This window comes from Heterodontus francisci, chromosome 18 (genome assembly GCF_036365525.1).
Source record: "Heterodontus francisci isolate sHetFra1 chromosome 18, sHetFra1.hap1, whole genome shotgun sequence".
NCBI lineage: Eukaryota > Metazoa > Chordata > Chondrichthyes > Heterodontiformes > Heterodontidae > Heterodontus > Heterodontus francisci.
The window spans coordinates 70,584,095-70,607,864 of NC_090388.1; positions in this window are offsets into that span (position 1 = coordinate 70,584,095).

The following is a 23,770-nucleotide window of genomic DNA, read 5'->3' on the forward strand; positions in this document are numbered from 1 at the left end:
CTCTCCAAAGCCTCCACGTCCTTCTGGTAGTGTGGCGACCAGAATTGCACGCAATATCCTAAGTGTGGCCTAACTAAGGTTCTGTACAGCTGCAACATGACTTGCCAATTTTTATACTCTATGCTCCGACCGATGAAGGCAAGCATGCCGTATGCCTTCTTGACTATCTTATCCACCTGCATTGCCACTTTCAGTGACCTATGGACCTGTACGCCCAGATCTCTCTGCCTGTCAATACTCCTAAGGGTTCTGCTATTTACTGTATACCTGCATTAGACCTTCCAAAATGCATTACCTCACATTTGTCCACAAGAGTGTTATCTGTAAGGCAAGGCTGAGCTATATATTGCTTATATATATATATATATACCTTATATACCTTCATAATCCTGAAAAACTCTATCAAATCACTCCTTAATCTTTTCAACTCCAGTGAAAAAAGTTCTAACAAATCCCCTTTCATAACATAGTTATGAATGTGCACTGCACCTTTTCCATTTCCATTCCACTATAATAGTGTCCAAAACTAAGTATTATAGAGGCAACTTTCTGACTTCATGCTCCTGGCAAGGAGGTTTGATCACGAGGAACACTTATTAGAAACTGAGGCGTTTTCTTTTCTTCTTTCTTTTGGGCCTCCTTATCTCGAGAGACAATGGATACGTGCCTGGAGGTGGTCAGTGGTTTGTGAAGCAGCGCCTGGAGTGGCTATAAAGGCCAATTCTGGAGTGACAGGCTCTTCCACAGGTGCTGCAGAGAAATTTGTTTGTCGGGGCTGTTGCACAGTTGGCTCTCCCCTTGCGCCTCTCTTTTTTCCTGCCAACTACTAAGTCTCTTCGACTCGCCACAATTTAGCCCTGTCTTTATGGCTGCCCGCCAGCTCTGGCGAATGCTGGCAACTGACTCCCACGACTTGTGATCAATGTCACACGATTTCATGTCGCGTTTGCAGACGTCTTTATAGCGGAGACATGGACGGCCGGTGGGTCTGATACCAGTGGCGAGCTCGCTGTACAATGTGTCTTTGGGGATCCTGCCATCTTCCATGCGGCTCACATGGTCAAGCCATCTCAAGCGCCGCTGACTCAGTAGTGTGTATAAGCTGGGGGTGTTGGCCGCTTCAAGGACTTCTGTGTTGGAGATATAGTCCTGCCACCTGATGCCAAGAAACTGAGGCGTACATTTACATTATTGTTTGGAAAATGATATGCCCAAATTTCCAATATGTAGAAGTGTTGCTTTAAGAGGGTGTAGGGTGTTGGTGTGTAGTGTTTTGCCTTGGCTACCCTGTTGATGATGTGGTACTTCTTGCCACACTGGTCTGTAAGTCCTGGGGTGATGGAGTTGGCAGTCTGTCTCTCTCCATTCTGGAAGATTTGGTAGCACTCACACCCAGCAGTCTGTTCATTCTGCCTTCAATACTCCTGAAGAGGGCTTGGGGTCTGAATGAGTGAAGTTTTGAGTTCTTTTCTTCTGGCTTGGTGTCATGTCCTTCAATCCTTTGGGCACCAATGCACTTGAATATTCATATTTCTGTCCAAATCTAATTAAAATATTAGAAAGATATGCAGTGAAGTAAATTGAGAGAGAAGTGAAAGAGCCTAGCACTGTTCCTACATTACCTTCTCATCCCTAAGAGTTCTGGTGAATAACACAGCCCAAAAGTGCAAATAAAAGGCTGCACAAAAGTTACCTGTCGTTCCAGCTGCTTACACCACTTTCATGCCAATGGATAAGCAAATGAGAACACTGAGGAAATTTCTGTGCATCTCCCTCTAGAGGCCAGCAGGTGTAGCACTTTATTTTCATCAGTAAATGTTACTGTGGAAATTTTGGGCCCTTTTTTTCAATCCATTTTTATTAATGGGAAAAACATTGGATGGGTTTTAACAAAGTGTGCAACCCTCCCTGCTTCTTTCCCTCCATACATCCTGCCCATTAGATCGTTTATGCCCAAACACTATGAGGAAAATCTGCCCTTACATCGACTGTATTACCTTTATCTACCCACTTCTTCAAAAAGGCTCAAACAAGATTTACCTTAAACAGCCCTACTAGTTGACTTAATTAACTTATGCACATGTAAATATTCGCTAATTTGATCTCAAATTATGAATTCTAAATTTTACCCAGAAGTTGTGTTAAACTGAACTAACTTCTTAGCCTTCTCACCATTCTGCAACAGAGATGTTGCACTGGCTACTCTCAAGTTCCTCAGAACAATTTGCATATCTAAATATTAAAAGAACTGTGGTCAGATCTTCTGCAAGCTCCCCTCTTACTTCCTTCAACAGCCTAGGGTTATGTCACCAAGCCTCAATGACTTATCTATCTTATATTCTGCTCATTTTTTTTCAGAACCAATTCCTGTTTTGCAGTTACCTTCAACAGAAGTTTCAAAACTGAGGCAAATTATTTACTAATATATAAATTTGCCATACCTTAATCTGCATTTTGTGCTGAAGTCAGAATCAGGCTTGGTTCTGTTGTCCTCTGTATTCCAACAACTGACCGTCTAAAGCCACACATCAATTCACACTGCCTGCACTCTGAGAACCTTCAGGAGAGGAATAAGAATAACCTGAGAAAACAAAATTCAGTCATCAGGTGTCAACCTTAGTTCAGTGGTAGCACTCTTTCCACTGAGTCAGAAGGCTATGGGTCAAGAGGCACTCCAGGGATGGGAGCATGTAATCTTTGCTGGCACTTCAGTGCAATAATGAGGGAGCTTTGTGCCATCAGATGAGATGTTAAGCCCTTTCAGGTGGATGAAAGATATCCCACAGCACTACCTGAAGAAGAGCAGGTGTTCTCTCTGGTATCCAAGCCAATTCCTCAACCTACATCATGAAAAATCACTTTATCTGGTCATTATCATCTGCTGTTTTTGGGACCTTGCTGTGCATGTTTCCTGCACTACAACAGTGGCTACACTCCAAAAGTATTGAATTGGCTGTAAAGCACTTTAGAATGTCCTGAGGTCATGAAGGGCATTATACAAATGCAAGTTCTTTCTTTCAATTAAAATGTCTCATGGGCTTTGTTTACTTGGCTTCTGCTTAAGTAGAATGTGGCATTCCTAAGTGCACCAACTCAGCACTTCTCTCCAATAAGGTCCATGTGGATTTTGTTATTTTAATAATAATGTAGCTGATAGAAAAATGCTACATAAAATGAGCTAAATGCAATCTTCCCCTTGCCTGTGCTATATAAACTGATGTCAGAGCAACTCAGGGTTCTTATTTTTGAGCAAAGTAGTTCAATGAAGGCAATGAGCTAAATAAGATTATGTGACTGTTAGTTCAGATTGCAGGTGTCATATAAAAAAGAATTCCAGGCCTTTACCTAATCCACAACAAATTCTTTAAATTTAACAAAGCACAGTGAGAAAATGAAAGTGTGTGACTGTTAAAATAAATTATAGTTTGCACAGGAATATCACCAAACTGTGAAGTCTTTTACTTATTTAATTATTCCTTTTTTAAAACTATCTCTCAGCTAGGTTTGAAACAATGGGTAAAATCACATATGCATAAAAAAACTTACATTTATGCAGTACCTTTCAAGATCTCAAAACATCCCAAAGCACTTCACAGCCAATAAAGAACTTTTGGTTGTAGTCGCTGTTATAACATAGGAAATGGGGCAAGCTCCCACAAACAGTAATGAGATAGCAGATCAGATTATCTGTTTTAAATAAAAGCAAAATACTGCGGATGCTGGAAATCTGAAATAAAAACAAGAAATGCTGGAAATACTCAACAGGTCTGGCAGCATCTGTGGAGAGAGAAGCAGAGTTAACGTTTCAGGTCAGTGACCCTTCTTCAGAACTAGCAAATATTAGAAATGTAAAAGGTTATATAAGCAAGTAAAGTGGGGGTGGGACAAGAGATAACAAAGGAGAAGGTGTAAATAGGACAAAGTCACAGAATAGCTGACCAGAAGGTCGTGGAGCAAAGGCAAACTATATGTTAATGGTGTGTTGAAAGACATAGCATTAGTACAGATAGGGTGTTAATGGACTGAAAATTGAACAGCCGCAAGTACAAATATGAAAAAAAACAGTGGGTAAGCAAACTGAACAAACTAGGATGAAATAAAATAAAATAAACACAAAAAGAAAGGAAAAATATATTTTAAAAAAGGGAAAAAGAAAAAAATAACTAAAAATAAAAGTAAAAGGGAGGACCTGTCATGCTCTGAAATTATTGAACTCAATGTTCAGTCCAGCAGGCTGTAGTGTGCCTAATCGGTAAATGAGATGCTGTTCCTCTAGCTTGCGTTGATGTTCACTGGAACACTGCAGCAATCCCAGGACAGAGATGTGAGCATGAGAGCAGGGGGGAGTGTTGAAATGGCAAGCAACCGGAAGCTTGGGGTCCTGCTTGTGGACTGAGCGGAGGTGTTCCGCAAAGCAGTCACCCAGTCTGTGTTTGGTCTCCCCAATGTAGAGGAGACCACATTGTGAGCAGCGAATATAGTATACTACATTGAAAGAAGTACAAGTAAATCGCTGCTTCACCTGAAAAGAGTGTTTGGGGCCTGGGATAGTGAAAAGCAAGCAAAGAAATGCCAGGTATCTCACTAAATCATCGTCCAACATAGTGAAGAGAAAGTAAGTCAATAAATCAGTCTTCTCATTTAAAGCTTCTTCATGTTACGAACATGTGAGAAGGGGGTCACAAGGCTCTCCATTTGTCTTTCCTCTTATTTGACCTCAATAGGATTTATTCCTTTTTAAATAGTGGATGTGCTTAGTACTTCAGTGCAATGTTTTACCTTTTACCTTTGTTGTGATCATAAAAGAACCAATCAGATAGGTTTTCTTGAGTTTAAACAATAAAGAGGTGAGTTTATTATACTTAAAAGTTTAACCCCGATCTAAATAAAAATAATAAAATTACGCTGCACTTTCAGGCACACATACACACACGAGAATCACACACACACACAAATAGATTAGAGAGTGATGAGGAATAGATTTGTTGGATTAGAGTCCAGAGCAAATAAAAATAATATAGTCTCTGCTCTGATAGACTTAGTGGTCTTTCAGTTGAATTTGAGGTCCTGAAGTTCTGTGTTGGTAGTTGTTCTTGGAAACAGTTGAGCTGAGGGCTTCTTTCTCGGTGTCTTTGTCTTGGATCTAGCAGCCAGCAGCTAGGCTTCACATGCCCCACACTAGGTCTTCTGGAGAGAGAGAGCCAGCCCTTTTTGCTTCTGCACAAATTGAGTCTCTGGCTTGTCTGCTTGTCCAAGGGAAATTCCCAGATTTCACAGAGATGGACAGATGGTCACATGACTGTCTCAGTGTATTCTCTGATACCTTCTAATAAGATCCAAGTTTAGGAATTTCAATCTCTCAAGCCTCATGATATCAATGTTCAGCCCTGGAAGGGTTCGCCCTGTCAATATTAATGTCCCAGGATGGCTTTGAATGTCTTGCTAATGAAAGCAATCTCAGGTAGTTCAATCAACAGGGCAATCCATTGTTTTGGGTGCAGGCTAATTAGACATGTGTCTCCACTTTGATGCCTTGGAATGTGCAAGGTTTTCAAATGCAAATGGTGACGGCCATTTGTAGCTGTGGCAAAGTCTTTGTAAAAGTTGTCTGTAATATTCCAGCTTTCTTTTTTAAAGTTTAATGTAAGCTTCCAACCGATGAATTAGAAATCCTCATTTGGCATAGTATGTTATCTTGACATTCACAAAAATGTACATTTGTTGTTGTTTTGATGAATAGTAAGATACATTTTTAATGCCTTTATCTTTGCAAAATTGTCTCACCGGCTTCCTATGTAAGACAAAAATTGTAATGTGGCTCCCCCCCCATGTGAAAAGATTGGACAGCCCTGCCCCAGTGGGACTTAAACCTACAATTTTCTGACTCCCTGGGAAAAGTACTGCCAAATAAGCTGACACTGACAAAGAAGAGTTGATATTCCTTCCACATCAGTCTCAGTAGATCAAGAAGTAAGATAAACCAAGAAATATTAAAATAGAGAGTTTCAGCGTTGGCCACTATGAAACAATTTTAAGAAAGTAGTATGAGCTTTGACAACCTTTTGACTTTTGCTGCCTTGTTTGACTACTCTGCTTAAAGTAATGCATGGTGATGACATTACGGATGGAAGATTGCCTAAGACCTGATTGAGCCCAAAGGGAGTTGATTTAATACAGCTACAGGAGTCAGGATGTTCTAAGAAGCTTTGCATTTCAATAACCCTTTTCGGCTGAATAACCCATCCAACAACTTGCATTTGTATAGCACCTTTAATGTGGAAGAATGTCCCAAACTGCTTCAGTGAGGCTTAATCATAAAACTAACATTGATCCAAAGAAATAAATATTGGAAGAGATGAGAAAAACCTTGGTTAAAAAGGTGGATTTGAAGAATAAACTCTGCCTATGATGCAATGGAGTCAATCTTTAAACTACTTGAGTTCATGTGGATGAACAATGAGCTTTCAGAGATGGGACTGGACTATTTTGAGTTGGGTGGGCAGCGGAGTGGTGGGTGGCGCTGGAATTTAACTCTCAACTCCAAAATGGACACCAGGAGTAAGAAGGCAGAAGCAAACAAGGAGTACAGAACGTTTTTTTAAGGTAAAGGAAATAGAATTGGTTAAATCAAACAAAAAAGTAAACACAGAATAGGAACGTGAGATGGAAGAAAAAAATTAGGTGGAAAAGAAGTGTACAATTGTTTTAAGTGTTAATTTTTGTTGTAATAAAGTGATTCTTTCATGTTAATTGCTTCATTACTGTAATATTATGTTGTACAGTGTCACAGACCTTAAGTCGCAAACTAAAAAATAAACTGGCTGGTTCAGATAACCTAGAGTTTCCATGAACCTGCTGGCGAGCTAAGGGTTAACTGTTTTAGTTTTCAGCAGGATACAAATATTGAGTCAACAAATTTAAATAGCCATAGGCACACAATACTAAATATGATTCTCTAATAGCTTACATATATTTAGAACTCAACAATCAATGAAAAGTAACCAAGTGATCTTTTAAATAAACATGTATTTACATTTTACTACTTTATACAGAGTTAGGATAAAAATATTCCTTTTAGGTGCTTTGCAGTATTTAGAAGTGCAAGGAGAGAGCCAACTGTGTAACAACCCCGAAGACCAATTTTATCTGCAGCGCCTGTGGAAGAGTCTGTCACTCTGGAATTGGCCTTTATAGCCACTCCAGGCTCTGCTCCACAAACCACTGACCACCTCCAGGCGCTTACCCATTGTCTCTAGAGACAAGGAGGCCAAAGAAGAAGGAGAAGAGTATTTATGGGCACTCACTATAGTCTATGGTATGTACTGTTAGGCACTTTAGGAGATTACTTTGGCCAAAAGATGAAAACAGGCACTAAGTGGGTGCAGTGCTAATAAGGCAGCCCATTTGAAAGTCTGGATTTAGCTCACAATTTCAGTCTTAAGTGCTAATTACCATAATTTGAATGTGCCTGATAGTGCTAAACCAGAAACCCGCAGGTTTAGAGCTCAAGTGTTGATTTTTGTGGAGGAATATATGTGGGCTCCTCACACCCACTTTCACTGAAGGTGCCAAGTTTTCTGGCTGGCACGCAGTGACACATTGCAGGATCGTCCAGGACTGAGGGAGAGGGCACACAGGTTCTTGGATGCAGCACCGGAGGTCCTGGTGAAGGATTTCCAGAGGAGGAGGGATGTCCTGTACCCGCAGGGGCGAAGGATGCTACCTCGCCTCCTCGTCCTCCTGTACCTCTCTCCTGCAGCAATTGGTGCTACTCTGTCTGGCCTCATGTTCTCCTCCCATTCCTCATCCAGATCAAAGGGGGATGCCCTTGATCGAGCACTCCCTTTCTCCTGGTGTCTTCTATAAGGTGGACTGGCACAGCACTTACTCTTTTTAAGTGAAGTCCTGAGAAAACTGGAGGAATGAATGCTACGCGTGTGTTGGTAAAGCCTTCACCAAGTGTCCCAAGCAGGTGTTTGAGTGAGTGTGGTGTAATGTGTTTGGATGATATGCCTGTCATAGGTCAATAGTGGACAGTGTGTGAAAGCTGTGAGATGTGAGTGTTAATCTTGCAGCAGCACTAAATGTATGAAGGTGAGGTAATGCTATGACTGTGAGGTCTGAGTCATGATCAATAGAGGTTGTTGGTAGGTGAGTGATGGGGGGGATTTGGTGTTTTGCGCAGTGGCTGAGACTAGTGGTGGAGTTGGTAGATATGCTATTTGAAAATGCATTCATTCACCATGACCACTTGAGTGAGGTCATTGTACTTCTGGCGGCAGTGCATCGAGATCCTCAGAGGTAGACACCTAGCATTAAACCTCCTGCAGCTATCTACTCCCACTGCCTTTTGAACCTGTGACTGGAGGGCATCCCCCCCGCCCTGCGCATACCAGATATCTGTCTTCCTTTCTACCTCCTCCACCATGACCTCCAGTGCAATGTCTGAAAACCTGGGAGCCCAACCTCTCGCCTGTTGTGCCATTCCTCCTTTGTTCCCAGATCAGATTAACTCCCCACATCTGCTCCACCAACAAAGCACCTTCCCTTTAAGCAGTGCAGGCTAACTTTCAGTGGTGCTAGCAGCTGACAATATTGGACCCCTACTGATGCGTCCTGCAGCAGTTTGTGGTGCTCTGTTTGGCCTTATGAACCCCTTTTATTCCTCTAGAGCAGCAGGGACCCCTAGCAAAATTCCCATGACAAAGCTTTCCCTTTCACTTGATGACTCTTACAATGGGCCAGACTTTGTTCTCATCCCGACAGAGGTTTTGTGGTGGGAGGGTGGGGGCCAGAGAATCGGGGCACAATTGCCTGCCACGGAACCCAATGCCGGGAATCCTAGTTCTGATTCTCCCGAGGGTGGGATAGGCCAACGATGACCTGCCCACCCAGAGGCTAAATAAGGGCCTCTTCCCGCTGCCGCTGGGATCTTACCAGCGCAGTGGGGGTGGGGCCTCCGTCGCACGGGGAGGATGCCTTGGAAAATGAGGTGCCCTCCCTACAGGCTTCGGGGGCATCCCTCCTTCGTGGGACATTTGTGGCTCACGGAGGACCCCCCATCAGGAACAACTATACCAAGCGGGACCCCCTTCCCCCGGACCGAAGGTCCACAACCCCCACTTCCCCTATCCCACCCCCCCACCCCTCCCTCGCCGGGGCCTTCCGGACTGGCCCAGGTGATCCCGCATCACCAACTTTTCTCCGGAGTTCCAGCGCTGGGTCTGGGTCCGAGGGTTCTGCAGTACTGGCAATGGCCGCCGCTCCTGGTGGCCGGCAGTTCTTGGGGGCAAGATCCCTGTCCCTATTAAGTCTTTAAAGGATGGGAATCGCACCTCTTTAAACTTTGACACCAAAAGACCAGAGGATCGCTCTAGGGGTCTGAAAAATGCCGTTGTGGGGTTCCTCCCACCTTTTCGGCCCAGTGCCGGGAGCCCCACCTCCTGCACAAAATCCAGCCCAATGTGTCAATAAGGTGGAGTGGCACAGCCTTAGGCGAAATCCTGAGAGAATATGCAGAATCAATGTTGCTTGAATGTGAGTGAAGTCTTGACAAAGTTTCCCAGGAAGTCTCTCAATGTGTTTCTGAGATCCTCTTCACTATCACAGCAGCAATGACTATGAAAAGGTCAGTATATCTTTAAGTGGTGTTTATCCTTTTAAGTCAGGATTAAAGTCACCATCAATGCCATCTTTAATCACAAGCAGCTGGTTGCTGTTCGGAGCCAGCATTGTTGAAGCACTAGCTACCTCTTTATTGAGTGCTAGCAGGCATTTTAAATGGCAAACAACTGTCCAAAAAGCTTCCAGATCATCATGAGCGTGTGAGAGGCCCCTTGGGGTATTCTTATTTTCTTCTATTCACTTTTCTGTTGATCTTCCCGGTGAGAAGAAGGGAAAGCTCAGGGCTGTGCTGCATGAACAAGACACATGTGGCCAAGTAGCCCAAGTCTCTCCGAGGGACCTCTGTGCCATGGTCCAGCAAGAACAACACCAACAACATCTGGCAGTCATGTCGAGCTTTAACGCAACAAAACATTTTGAAATAATCAAAGGGCAAAATCAGATGCTGGGCAGGAATTTTGGGGAAGGGTTAGAGAAGGTGATTAAAGGCCCAGGATAAAAGATTCTGAGGAGACTTTTGGAAGTGGAAAGAGATGTGGAAAGGCAGAGAACTTTAGGAAGGGAGCTCCAGATTGCTGGCTGTTCTGCTGCCAAATGGTGAAATAGGGACAAGAGGACTGAGTGGAAGAGTAGAGCACAAGAGCTTGGGCTGGCACAGTCTGTATTGGAAGGGTGGGATAATATCATTCTTCCATAGACTTTGCTACTGCTCCATTATGTTGGAAACTGGTTTAACAGCCTCAGAGTTGTAGGAAAATCATATTAGGTCATGTCATAGAGAAAAATCTCAGGGAATGATCTAGAGACTGAAATAAAGAACCTTTGATCAATAATTATAATTTGCTATTTAAAAAAGGCCACATCTGACCATATGCAGTGTTTGAACTTCATTATATTCTTCTTTGAAGTTGTGGTACAAAAAGACAGCAGGCTTTGACTGATGACCAACTCTGTAGATTTCTCAACTGCAAACCTTACCCCAGATTTTAACTTCAGTTATGGTCCTTAGTGGTTTCCACTGACTGACGTGATTATGATCTAAAAGAGATTTGTAGTGCATTTATGAGCCTCTTGCTTATTGGTAAAGTAAAGGATTAGGAAATCAGAAATTATGATAAGGTCCCACACCAGGAAGATGCGTCCTTTTCATTTTCTTTCTCAATTGGATTCCTTTCTGGGAGAGGCCTGGTAACAGCTCTCATTTGTTCAAACAAAAACGATTTCTCCAGAAGTGACTTCCTCTCATCAGTGTTTGGGCTCATTTTTAAAATGACTATTGACCAGGACTCCTCAGTGCACCAGCTTGTGAATCTGCAAATATTCTATTCATATACACTGCCTCATCACCATGGAAACACATTTCTTATTGACTTGCTAAGCTTTCAATTAGAACCTTCCTTTCTCCTGCTCTAATTCTTCACAACTTATGCACTGTGCCATCCATAGAAAGATGGACAGTAGACCTGCTTCCAGATATCCGATATCTTCCAATTGTCCCTTCCCCATTTCCTTCTGTAGCAAAGTACTGGTGTCACTTGATACCTTCCTCTAGAGACATGACAAATATTAGCAACAATAATACAGACAATAAATGTGTCAACCGTAGCTCAGTGGTAGCACCCTCGCTCTGAGCTCCACTCGAAGACTTGAGCACATAATTTAGGATGACACTCCAGTGCAGAACTGAGGGAGGGCTGCACTGTCATAGGTGCCGTCTTTCAGATGAGAAGTTAAATCAAGTCTGTCCTCTCTGGTGAATGTAAAAGATCCCATGGCACTACTTTGAAGAAGAGCAGGGTATTTTTCCCTGGTGCCCTGACCAATATTTATCCCTCAACCAACATCACTAAAACAAATTATCTGATCATTATTTTGTTGCTTGTGGGACCTTGGCTTGTGCAAATTAGCTGCCACATTTCCTACATTGCAATGGTGATTGCACTTCAAAAGTACTTCCTTGGCTGTAAAGCACCTTGGGACATCATGAGGTCATGAAGGTATAGTGTTTGATTGATCTGGGTTTGATTGTATTAGTTTGTTCTCTTATCTGTGTTCACTGTGTTTGATTGCTTAAGTCTATGGGTGGAGCTTAAGAGTTAAAATTGAAACTAGAAGATTCTGCAGCAAAAGAAAACACACTGCTCTGAGAAGACATTGTACTGCGGTCATGTAAGAACTATTATATTTTAAAGTGCTGTAATTTGCTGTGGTGATTTAATACAATTGTGATATCTGCATTGTTCTGAGATAAATCAGATATACCTACTATATCCAGCAACCCGGCATAAACATCACAAAAACGTAGCGATGAAGATGATTCAACAAAATCTAATGTTATTAGCTCCAGAACCTTTTCTTCCAACGGCAGGAAATCCTCCCTTGTGCTGGGACTGATGAAATTTGGGGTGCAAGACCTACTTGCTCACTATGGGGATGAACAGCCCAGATATAGCAGCGAACTGTAAGAAAGCGATACTTGTACATTGTCTAGGAGCAGAAGGCCAGCGCATATTCGAGCAGCTCACAGAGATACATCTACGTTTAATATGGTGGTAACTACTCTCGAAAAATACTTTGGGCCAAAGAAATGTGTGATGATGTAATGATACGCATTCCACCAGAGATCCCAGGGACATGGTGAGTCCATTAAATAATACGTGACAGCATTGCAGCAATTGGCATCTGCACGTAAATTTGGCACACTGACCAACGAACTAATTCATGACCAATTAATTGAAAAGACTTCAAATCCACGAATTAGGGAACGTCTTCTCATGGAGGATAATAATTTAACCTTGGAAAAAGCCATAATTTTAGCAGTCCTGATCGAATGTTCCATATTAGATTCAAAGAGGTTACACATACATGCCCACCCTTAGACTCAGGAATACAGACACAGCTTGCCCCAGCAGCTTCAGTGCAAGAGTTAAGGAGAAGAAGATCTCAGCAACCTCATCAAAATGTGCCCCATCACAGTCAGTTTCGTTACCTTCAAAACTGCCCAAATTGTGGAAATGCTCATCAAGTCACAATGCCATGTCCAACTTGAGGGAAAAAGTATAACTTATGTTTAAAGTGGAACCATTTTGCAAAGATGTGCAGGTCGTTGAAGGAAAAGACTTCATCAGTTCAACATGTAGGGAATTCTGTTTCTGAGAGGGAGGTACAACATGTATGTACCATCACAAAAAGTAAAGCACCAGGTCACTTTAAGGAGTGCTCAGTCGAGATTGCAGGCAGTGTCACTTCTTAGCGATGTTGGCTTGAAAGTATCAATCATGAGTGCCAAACTCTACCATCTGTATTTTTCACAATTCTCTCTCACTCCTGCAACAGACACTCTCAAGCTTATAATGACTCTATCATTCCAGTTTCGGGGATGATCACAGTTCCAGTACCTGACAAAAATGTCACCCTAGACAGGTTCACTTTCTATGTAGCTAAAGCCTGAAGCCTTATGGGGGTAAACCTTTTCGATAGGCTTGGATTCAAACTTGAAGACCCCACCAGAGCACACATTAATGGAATTGATGATGCAGATTATACACACCAGTATCCTTCGTTATTTACTAGATTTGGGGAGATCAAAGGGTACTGTCATGCTCCTCGCATTTTCACATCAATTCTTCCAGTTTCACAAAATTTGGCAAGGTTGTTGTTTGCAATCCGTGATGAAGTGTCACAGGAGCTGAAATGACTTGAAGCAGATGGTATCATTGAATGAATCAACTCATCACTGTAGATATCAAATCTAGTCATTTCACGATGAAAAAATGATGAACTTAGACTCTACATTGACCTAAAGGCAGTCAACAAAGCTATCATACCAGACAAGTATCCACTTTCTACAATTCAAGAACTGTCAGCATCATTTCATGACTCCACAGTCTTCACAAAGCTTGATATGCGACAGAGTTATCTTCAGATACCCCTAGAAGAACAAAGCTGATATCTTACATCTTTTGTTACTCATGAAGGTGTGTTTCAGTACTGCAGAATGCCCTATGGACTAAGTTCAGCATCTAGCGCATTCCAGAAGATAGTTTCTTCAGTCTTGTCGGATGTTGAGGGTTGCTTATCTTACTTGATGAGGTCGTTGACCACGGACTGGACAAAGCTGAACATGATCAGCGATTATCAGCAGTGCTCACTTGATTTACAAACCACAATGTGATGCTCAAAAAGGACAAATTCATATTTGCAGAACTTGAGATTGACTTTCTAGGTTACAGAGTGATAGCAGCTGGAGTAAATCCTACACGCTGTCTGACTGGAGAGACAGCAGCTGAACTTATGATAGGTTGTAACTTCCACATGCCACTGACCATTCTTAAGCTATCACTACCAGTTAACGAGAATGTCAGAGCGAAAGCAGATGAAATTGCAAAGCGACAAGGTAAAACAAAAGCATGCTTTGACAAACATACAGGCGCAAGGGAATCACAGTTTAAAGTTGGAGATTGGGTTTGAATCAAATGGCGACATTGTGACCACAAACTTGCTTTATCTGTACCAGGTCCAAAGCAGATTAAACGTTTGCTCGGTACCAATGCTTATCTGTCAGATGTGTCATGCTAGGCCCCCACCAGCCAAGAATGAGGCACATTAATTTTGTCATGAAAATTGATTTTAAACTGTTACTGGAGTGAAGAAAGAACTTGTTAAACAGATCAGCCATGGCTGGAAAAGACATTTGCATCTTAACAGACGGTGATTGGAAGGACAAAGGACTATTCCCTGACACATTCAACCCACAATGGACCTTGATCACCAGGTATTGTGTGTAAGAGGAGCATTCCAGAGACTGCTGTAATCCAAGACTTGGGTCAGACCAGTTTGTCACATGTCTAACCTGCTTGGCAACCTGGGTTTTTCTGAATTGTACAAACAGTTTGAGCTCTTGGACTGAGAAGATCTCCCCTGTCTGCTCTCATCTCTTTCTCACAAGTCTCTGAATCCACTGAAGACACATGAACCCCAAGAGAGAAAAGTCTCCTATAGCAAACAAGGTTTAAGAAGAATACTGGGCCTCAACGAAAAGCAAGATCTACCTACAATCAAGGACTCTACACTGAGCTCGAAGAACCATAACAAAAACTCTTCAGATATTGCCTCAAACTTTTCCACTTTATTTTTCTTCTGCACTTTTCTGTCTCTATTTGGATGTGTGTATCGGGTATGCATGCTAGCGTGGGTGCGTCATGTATGCGTAGGTGTCAACCGAATTAGAGTTTAAATTTAATAAATTTCAACTTTTCTTCTTTAAACCTAAGAAAGCCTGTTTGTGCTGGTTTCTTTGCCTTATAATTGGAAAGCTGTGAATAAGGATTCACCAAGGGGGATCTAAAAACACGGTGTGTTTAAAATTAAACCCTGTTACAGTAAGACCAGGTGAAGATTGAGAGGGACCCCTAAACACCTTTCTCACCTGGTCGTAACAGAAATTTGCTTTCACTACTGGGGTGGGGTGGGGGGGGGGGGGGGTGGTGGGTGGCTACATGACAACACTAAATGGAATGCAAGATGTTTGATCGGAAGCAGACCAGGATATTTTGAGGATAATGGTTATGAGGATACATTTCCTTTTCCTATGAGTGATGTTAATAATCTACCTCATCAAGCTGATCAAATAGGTCCACAATCTCAAATTCATAAATCTAATCGCAGACCTAAGAGACTTTCCTATCTCAAAGACTATTTCTGTACTTAGAGAAAACATACAAGTTGAACACTAAGAAATAACTTGATGTATATATGTTTGATGTTTAGGATACTTTAATTCAAAAATAATGTCTTTAGTCAAAAGGGGGAAAATGTAGTGTTTGATTGATCTGGGTTTGATTGTCTTGGTCTGTCCTTTTATCTGTGTTCACTGTGTTTGATTGCTTAAGCCAATGGGTGGATCTTAAGAGTTAAAACTGAAGCTAACAAGTGCTGCAGCAAAAGAAAACATTGCTCTGAGAAGACATTGTACTGAGCTCATGTAAGAACTATTAGATTTTAAAGTGCTGTAAATAAACCAGTTGCTGACTGAACACAAGTGTGATACCTGCATTGCTCAGAGATAAATGAGATACACAAACTATATCCAGCAAGCTGGCGTAAACATAACGAAAGGTGCTATATAAAAGCAAGTCTTTGTTTAAACTTGGATGAAGATCTGTCTAATTGCATGCCCAACCTTCAAAGCACTTTGTGTGCACTTTAGACTTGATAAGGGGCATCAGATGAACAAATGTGCTGCACTGTATGGTACTGAGCCATATGGACCAGAAGATCCCAAGTTCAATACGCAGCCTGAACTGATTTAGCTGTTTTCAGCCAAGGCATCAGTTGTTCTGTTACCAATGGCCTCAGCGCTTCTGGACCAATGAGGAGAAAGCCAGTTGTAGTTCCTACCAATGTCCCCCTCTAAATTTTTTGTGTTGTGCACAGACTATTTATTTGAATATGCAATATTTTTACATTGTTCTGCTCAGCTGCACTTGCAGGCTATCCTAAAGGGGACAATATGTGAGCCTGCGCGGTACCTTCCAGGTTGCTGCGCAGCCGCACACGCCTGCATCTGGAGGGAACATTGGTTCCTACACCAGATCACTAACCAGTGCCCCTTGGTGGAAAGTGCTTGCATGTAATATTAGTGAGGACAGGATCAGACATCCTCTACAATCGAAAAACCCATCAACACTCACTATTGGGGCTCACATATGACAAAGAGGCACTTGGGTGAATTATCATGGGATTCCTAGCAGGAGTTGGAACCTTCAGGAGAAATCCAACTCACTCTAAGTGGCATATTGATTGGACTCAAATCAGTTTGTTTCTTAATTTTATTTTGTTCCTATTTCTGAGAGTAGAAGGTGAAGGTCCCGATACTCCATTCCAATAATGTATTTCCAGCCTGATCTCAGAGTAGATATCCTATTGCAGCTGTTTGGCATTTCACCGTCTAACTTTGCAGCCCGAGTGAGATAGTGGACAATGTGTCAGCTGGTGCCAATTCTAAGCAGTTCTGCTCTGTATATTTGTCACAGCAGGAATTGATTAGAAACTTCCTCACTCTCCCCTATCTGTTGTCTAGGTCAATTTGTATCCCTTAATCAACATAATCAAAAAAGATTATCTGGTCATTATCTTATTGCTGTTTGTGGGAGCTTGCTGTGTGCAAATTGGCTACCACATTTCTTACTTTACAACAGTGGCTAGACTTAAAAAAAGGTACTTAATTGGCTGTAAAGTGCTTTGGGGCATCCGGAGGTCTTGAAAGGTGCTATATAAATGCAAGTTTTTTCTTCTTTAATTTCCAATTGTACCTTTGGAACCAGAAGAAAGAGAGCTTTACCCTGTTCAGCTGGGCTGGAATGAAACACAGGCCTAACACGTGAATAGGCAGCGTCCTGGCCCACTCTGCAAGCCCAGTTCCTGACCTTATTTCCTATTCATTTTTTTTACTTCATATAAAGCAACATTCCTTTTAGCAAACAAGGCAAGTTTGCTGGGTGTAGCTGAGAACTGTCCTGTTCTTACACCAGGAAACAGTGTTTGTTAAAGGCACTAGCCTGTGTGATTTTATCTAAAAGACCATAGAGTTACTGATGTGTTTTATGACTTAGGGCTCTGCAATCGTCCAAAAGATTAAATCAGAGATATTTCAGCTGAACTGGAGAAACATGCTGAATGGACCGCCATCATTCTGCACTATTTATCATCTTGGTTTACATTTTAGCAGATTCTTAAAACCAAACAAAAGAAAACCTAAGTAAATTCTCTATCCATAAATTCCCACTTGATTGAGCCTGCGGTATGTTTCTGTGTCCCTTTTCATTACAGTTACCTGTAGACTAATGTTTTGAACAGTTTCCAACAGCTGTGGTTGGAGGTTTTCAAAATATTCTAATATTTCATCTGACTTTTCAGGTTTCCTTCCCCAACTTTCGCAAAGCTGATGTGTGTACGCAGTTACCCCTCCTCTCTGTAATGACCATTCCAGCACTTGTGGTATTGTAGAATTGGCTGCTCGTTCAGTCGACAGGTAAAAATATGTGAAAACTGTTCAAACTTCTTCAACTTTTGGATTACCGGTAGAAGCTATTGGAGGAGAGAATAAGAGTATTTTATTTTTACACGGCGGCTTGTGATCTCTAATGCACTGTCTGAAAGGGTGGTGGAAGCCAGTAAGGGGGAATTTTAACCAGCCAGTGTGGGCGGAAGAGGGTGTGTGCACTGGGTCCCACTACCTCCGACATGCAAAGCCATTTTTAAAGGGACACCGGGAGAGAGGGAACTGCAACCTTGGAGACAGTTAAGTGCCTGTTGAGCTCATTGTGGAGCTCAGTAACCAGCTTGTCAGCAGCAGTTTCTAATTTTCAATGGATGAGCATGGGGAAAACACCATGTCTGGAACACGGCACGGTTTACAAGGCGTGAACTATTTGGGGGGCCATGAGGGCTATGGGAAGGACTGATTAACATAATTCAGAGGCCCAAAATAAATCTCAAGGGCTCCAAAGTACCACAGAGTAGCCATGGCTGAAGATGTAAGACTTGATTTTCTCAGTGGTAAGTGGTATGAATCTGGAATGCACGGTCTGAGAGGGTGGTGGAAGCAGCTTCACCAGTAAGGGGGGAATTTTAACCTGCCAGTGTGGGCAGAAGCGGGTGTGCGCATGATTTGAAGATTGGATTCTCGGAGGCTATGAATGCTGGCATCACATGGGCAGCTGGGGTTGGCAGGGGAAGGCCTGTCCAACACACAAGGCCCAGCTGAGGGAGTTCAAGTGGGAACAGGCTACTCTGACACTGGACAGAGCAACAAGAATGAGCTTCAGCAGATGCACCCTCCTGGATAGCAGGAGGTCAGAGGAGCACAGCCACAGGCTGGAAAGGGAAGAAGGCACTACCCATCACATTGGGTCTACCGCCCAAGAGTCAGCTACCTGCAAATGACAGAGCTCCAGTGCTGTAGGAGGCTACATCTGTCCAGGCAGATGGTCTTGGACCTGTATGCTCTCATCCACAATGGCAGTCACTTACCTGCAGCTGTCAAGATCGCCAATACCCTGGCTTTTTATACATCCATGTCATTTCAGGATACAGCTACGGCCCTAGGTGGCATCTCACAGTTGGCAGCTCATCATGCTATCAGGCAGGTCATGGATGCCATATTCCCAAGGAAAAGGTCTACATCCACTTGGATACAGATCAGCCAGCTCAGACACAGGCTGCTGGGGGATAGGGGTTATCCGCTAAGGAGTTCGGTCCTGACGCCTGTCTAAAGCCCAGACACAGATGGATAGAGGCACTACAACTAGAGCCTTCTCCTAACGTGGACCTGCACTGAACAGACCATTGGCCTATTGAAGATGTGCTTCCGTTGTCTTAACCAGTCTGGTCCTCCAGCACAAGCCAGCCAGAGTGTCCTGTATCATAGTCGTCTGCTGCACCCTGCACAACGTGAAACTGCAAAGAGTCTTGGAGTTGGATGAACAGGAGGAGCTGAAATGCCACTTCACCTCAGAGGAGGATGGGAGGAGGAAGAAGAGGAGGAAGAGGAATAGGAAGGAATCTCTCCGAGAGGGTCGGTGCCCAGGCAGCGGAGGACACCTGTCAACACCGTCCCAGACCTCAGGGTGAACCTTAGAGTCATAGAGTTATACAGCACTGAAAAAGGCCCTTCGGCCCATCGTGTCCATGACCTTATTGTAGGTCTCCAGCTGCTGACCTCTGTGGCCACCTCCATCCATGCCCCCTTGGGCCCGCTGGGTGAATTTCTCCTTCCTGAGGCTAGGAAGAACAGCTTTCTCCTCTGTGACACTGCATCAATGTGTGCCTCCAGAAAGGCATCATTGAAACAGGATACCACCTGGAGACACGTGCCCATGCTCACACAGGCACTCCGATTCTCCCTGGTGCTGCATTACTAAAGGCACCAGCAGCAAGCTCGCCTTTTAAAATTGCCTTCAGTTACCTGTTCCCGCCTCCAGGACGCTTCTGGTGTCTCTAATTGGGTGCCGGACTCACCCCCAGGCCAATTAATGACTTTGAATTTCAAAATAGCATTGTGTAACTGACACTGATGCGGTGCAGGGTTGGGACCCGGAAATGTTCCGGGCGTCGGTTTCCCAACCCCATAACAAAAATTCTAGCCAAAGAGTCTGCAAAGTGTTATGACCGGGTAAGGACAGAGTGTCAGGCTCCCCTCTTGACCCTTTCCTTCTTTGGCCATAACAGGGTATAACTTTTAAAACACAGTGTTTTTAGCTTAACCCCTCAGTGACTCCTTGCTCACTGCTCTCTAATTGTAATTGTAAATGAACCAACCAGACAGGTTTTCTTAGACAAGAAAGTTGTAAGTTTATTAGCCTTAACACTCTAACTCGCTGAAAATTACTAAAATACGCAATGCAACCACGCTACCACGCATACGGGATAAACACACACACAAATAGATACAGAGGGAGAGAAAGAATTAAGACGGGGGGGGCAGTTGGAGTAGTAAATGGAATTCAGTTACTGCCTTTAGTTTTGCTGTAAAGTCCTTGGTTGGAATTGCAGTGTAGTTCTCGCTGTATGCACATATATATCCGATATGTAAATAATACATTTGCTATATTTGGATCCGCAGCTGCATGCAATAATTTCCTTACACGTCTTAATGGGCTCCATCCTGCGCTCAAATTCACCTTTGAAATGGAGCAGTCAAATGAGCTCCCGTTCCTTGACGTACCAGTTGAGAAATCTGTTAAGGGGTTCTCTACCACGTTCTACCGCAAACCTACCTTCACTGGTCAATGCATGCGTTGGGATTCTTACAGTTCCACACACTATTAGATTGGCTTAATCGACAACCTCGTAAATAGGGCCCAAACCATTTGCTCACCATGCAAGCTTGATGATGAAATAGGGTAAATCAAAGACATCCTGCGTGACAATGGCTACCCTGATCAGATCACTTCTTTCTGTATATTACGCAAACTTATGAATGGGCCTAAGGCTGTCATTTTCAGCCCTGGAAACTGCCCAGTCCACCTCACATGGTAATGTACCCCAAAAATTTCAACAACAGGTAAAGCTAGCTGTTTTGTGCTGCTACTATGCAGTAACAACATGTGTGGTGTTCGCCACTAACAGGATGCTGCCATCAAGCCAAAGACGTCCTGCCTATGACACAAATGAGTAATGTGATATATGAATTTCAATGCCAGCGTGATGTTCGGCATATAGGCCGTACGTCCCAAAGACTGGAGGATCGTATCAAACAGCATGTCCCTTCTGCTGTTCACAACGGGACGGGTAAAGGCCATACCCAACCAGCCCATGCTTGCAAAACTTAAAACACAGTGTCCAACATTAGATGTGATTCCGCGATTGGACAACATTTGCTCAATAATCCACAGCGTGCTAAGAATTATGCTGACAACCAATTTAAGATTGTCAGTAGGGCTCGCAGTGTGGCACATATGCGTGTACTGGAAGCTACATATATTAATACACAGGGCCCTGTTCTTTACAGACAGAAAGAACATGTACACACATTGCGCCTGTTTCAGCTGAACAAAATAAGTGACAGCCATTCACTGGTTCGTTCCTCAAGGCAATGCCTTGACCAATCAGAGTCAAGCTGCCTGGTTTAAATTTCAAACAAAGCTTGGCAGTTAACTGTCAGTCACGGCAAACTGGTGCATTCTCCATGGCAACACCTCGACCAATCAGAGTTCACTTGCTAACCAATCAGCACTCTCTTCTCATGCAGTATAAGTTGTTGTTTTCCCTTACATTGGTTATTCTTGCATACTGTCTTGATGAGTATAAGATGAAAAGCTTCGACAACATGTCTCTATTTTTAGCAATTCTCAAGTTCAGTACAACCAAACGACTATTTGATTCAGTGAGTGTTTAACCCTTTTATGGGTATGATCATAAAAGCAACAATCGGACAGGTTTTCTTGAGTTTAAACAAGAAAGAGGTTAGTTAATTGTACTTAAAACCAAAACACGATCTAAATAAAATAATAAACTATGCTCCAACTTTCACACACGCACGCACGGGAATCACACACATAAGTAGGTTATAGAATGAAGAAGAATAGATTAGTTGGATTAGAGTCCAGAACAAAATGAAAGAATATACAGTCTATGGAGTTTGGTAATTCAGTTGTGTTCTGGCGGAACTCACGGTCCTGAAGTATCTGACTGGTGGAGGTGCCATCTGATTCCGGGTTTTCTTGGAGACAGTGATGTAGATGATATTTTCCCCCAGGGACTCTCTGCAGCAATGATGGACCTGAATGTTTTGCAGCCTACAGGCAGGGTTTGAACTTACAGCATTGCCTGGAGAGAGAGACAGACAGACAGACAGATCCCCACTTGGGTCCTGCACTGGTCAAACTCAGGTGCTTGTCTGCTGTAGCCAAAAGAAACTGTATGTTTTCATACAGATGGAGAGAATGTCACATGATTGTCCAGTGTAGTCTCTCTTTTGCATCTTAATTAGTTCAAGTCTAAGAATTCCAATCTCTCTCTTGGGTCCCATTGTTTCAGAGTTTACCCTTTGAGGTTCATCTCCACCAGTGTTAATGTTCCAAGTTGGCTTTGAATGTCTTGTTAATGGAGACAGGTAGCTCATTCAAAATTTGTAAGCCATTGTTCTGGTGGGAGATTAACCAGACATTCGTTTCCACCTCTAATAAAAGCAAAATACTGCAGATTCTGGAAATCTGAAATAAAAACAGAAATAGCTAGAAATACTCAGCAGGTCAGGTAGCATCTGTGGAGAAAGAAGCAGAGCTAACGTTTCAGGTCTGTAACCTTTCATCAGAACTGCGAATAAGACAAAGGATGCAATGAAACTACTGTGCAGAATAGCTTTGAGCTAAGGTGAGCTGGTGCTTCTGGAGAGAGAGCTCAAGTGTGTACATGTGGTGGTGCATGGCACTGAGTGTGGATCTCAGGATGCAACAAGAGTAGCAGTCCAAGAACGTTGTATTTCTCAGAGATACCTGTAATCCTGGGTGGATTCAAAACATGAAGGATGGAACTTCAGTTGGAATCCACATGGAATGAGTTGGAGTCAGAGACAGTTGCTGAGGAAGGAGATGTGGCTGTGAAAACAAGTTTTGGTAGACACCTTATCAAACACCAGGAGGGAAATAGAAAGCAATGAAGGTGAACAAGGTAAAAGAGACAAACAGAAATCCCGTTGGAGAGAAGAGCAGAACTTCTTCAAGGTAGACATTCCTGCAAGAGAAGTGGCAGTGAATTAAACACTAAAATAAAAATACTGCAGATGTTGGAAATCTGAAATAAAAGCAGAAAGTGCTGGAAATACTCAGCAGGTCAGACAGCATCTGTGGAGAGAGAAGCAGAGTTAATGTTTCAGGTCTGTGACCTTTCATCAGAACTGGGATAAGACGAAGGATGAAATGAAACTGCGGAGCAGAACAGCTTTGAAATGAAAGGTCACAGACCTGAAACGTTAACTCTGATTCTCTCTCCACAGATGCTGCGTATTTCCAGCACTTTCTGTTTTTATTCATTTCCACCTCGATATCTTGGTTTGTGAAGTATTTTAATGCAAATTGCGGTGGCTATTTTAGCTGCTTTCTTTTTAAAATTTTATTTCAAGTTCTTTGTCTCCTGTTTTCTTTTTAAAATTTAATTTCAGTTTCCAACCGATGGATTAAAAATCATCATTTGGCATAGCACATGTTCATGACAATAAATTAAACGAGTGGGCAAAAATTTGGCAGATGGAGCATAATGTGGGAAAATGTGAGGTTAACTACTTTGGTAGGAAGAATACAAAAGCAAAATGTTATTTACATGGAGAGAGACTGCAGAATGCTGCAGTACAGAGGGATCTGGGTGCTCTTGTACATGAAACACAAAACCTTACTTAATCTGCACATACAGCAAGTAATTAGGAAGGCAAATGGAATGTTGGCTGTTATTGCAAGGGTGATGGAATGCAGATATCAACAAACGCATGGGAAAGGCTTCCACTGCTATGTCCAGACTGGCCAAGAGAGTGTGGGAAAATGGCGCACTGACACGGAACACAAAAGTCCGAGTGTATCAAGCCTGTGTCCTCAGTACCTTGCTCTACGGCAGCGAGGCCTGGACAACGTATGTCAGCCAAGAGCGACGC